Below are 2143 nucleotides of genomic sequence, written 5' to 3'. Positions count from 1 at the left end.
AGACTCAATACCGAGGTATACCGTGTTATACCGAGTAATACCGAGTTATACAAAAGTTGTACCGAGTTTTTCCTAGAAAAAACTCGGTACAACTCGGTATAGCTCGATATATATAACTCGGTATTGATATTCACAGAGCGGTATTCCTCGTTATTATCAAATAATACCTAGTAATACTGAGCAAATACTGAGTTTTTTGGCGGGATTTTGCCTCCGACCGGACGTTCCGCGTCCTTACACCGGACCTAATAAAAGTTCTTAAAAAAGACGTAAGAATATTCTTAGATTATATTCGCAGGATCTGTTTGGAATAGCTTTCTCACTATTTTATTTTTCATATCTCAACTACATTTCTGTTTGATAGCTATTTAAAAAAACTATGACGAGAAGCAGCTTTTTATAATCAGAGATGCTAATATGTGATAGCTTTAAGAAAGTAAGTATTTGATTTACAAAAATATATTCATAATATCTACGACAACTTTTAAAAAATTTATTTTCCCCACAATAATTTTATAATCAGCTTTATAAAACTTTACGACAGTTGCAAACAGACTCTTAATATGCCATAAATTAACATAATATTTTAAATAGTTTTAACTATGGATAAAAATGAAAATATTTAATTTGATAAAATTTTCCTTTATTAGTTTTCATATTATTCTGCTCACTATACAAATAGTTTAATTTAATTAATTAAATGATGTAGAGAGAGAAAGGACAGAGTTGACTTTGAAAATGACAAGTTGTTCAATTATAAGATTTTATGAGCATCATTTGCTTTATATAATAATTAAATTTAATGCAGAAAATTTGTGAAATTGATATGAAAAAGACTTTTTCTTTGACCACAGCACACTATTAAGAAAAGTCTCCTCACCCATGCTTCTTTAATTTTGTCAATTGTTGACTTACGATAATGTTGACATGGGAAATAAAAAATAATAAAAAAAATTATTAACAAAATTAATATATTAGTTTACGTAAAAGAAAAAGATCAAAATGATTTATTGATTCTTTATGAATGATCAAAATCAGTGCTAAATGATCATTTTAGCCCCTCAACTTTTTAAGGAGGAATTGAAATAGGTATACTATGAGATAACTATGGTTTCTTTTTAAAGATTTGAGAGATCAAAACGATACTTTTATATAAATAGGGAACATTTTAGTCTTTGATAAATAGATAAGAGACAATTTTGATTATTTTCTCTTTATACAAATTAAATTCGACGGAAAAATCCATAATTAATTATTTAATAATTGTTCAAACATAAGAAATCAAATCTTAATTTCACTTCTTTATTAGAGTTTTTTAGATGCTAAAAATTTATTTGATAGAGCATGAATCTCAAGATAATATTTTAATGAGATTTTCAAAATTATCTTTGGGATCACACAAGTTCCAATTTCAATAAATTTAGACTGAACTGAATGTCTCAATAAGACAAATATATTAACATCGAAAGTAATTCGATTCGATTTCAAATGAGCTCAAGTCAACTACTCGAAGAATAATTTAAAATTATAGAACATCAATTAGGTGACCAAATGGTTTTTAAGGTTCCATTTGAGAGTTTTCCACTGCCTTACTTTCATACAACAATCATAATTTCATTCGATTATCACTTTTATGTTGCTTTCTCACTGCTTTTCAAAAAATTTTATGATGAGAAGCTATTTTTTGCAACTATGGTAGATGCTCCTTTTCCCAGAACTTCTCAACCAGCTTTATCAGCAACCGTCCCAAATAGACCATAAATCTTACATGCCTTTAGTCAAGTAGATAGTCTCAATGAGACGAACTAACAAGACCAAAATTGATTAATTTCGATACTATTAAGGCACATAACTGCAAACCTAATCAATCATATTTTCATATTTTTTTATTCAATAAAAAGTGAATAGATTTGAACTTTCTTAAAAAATTCATTCAATTGTCATTAGTTAAGAAAAAAATAATTATATATGAAGCTTCCATATGTGTTTGAATCTATACATTTGATGAGCTATGAATATGTCCTCATGCAATTGAAAATTAAATTATCACAAAATATTTTTTAAATAAATTCATAGCACACAATGTGTGTTCACATTCATCCATTCTAAGTTTCTTATTATTATTATTATTATTATTATTATT

This window comes from Dendrobium catenatum, unplaced genomic scaffold (assembly GCF_001605985.2).
Source record: "Dendrobium catenatum unplaced genomic scaffold, ASM160598v2 fragScaff_scaffold_390, whole genome shotgun sequence".
NCBI lineage: Eukaryota > Viridiplantae > Streptophyta > Magnoliopsida > Asparagales > Orchidaceae > Dendrobium > Dendrobium catenatum.
Note: the sequence above shows the minus strand (reverse complement) of the source record.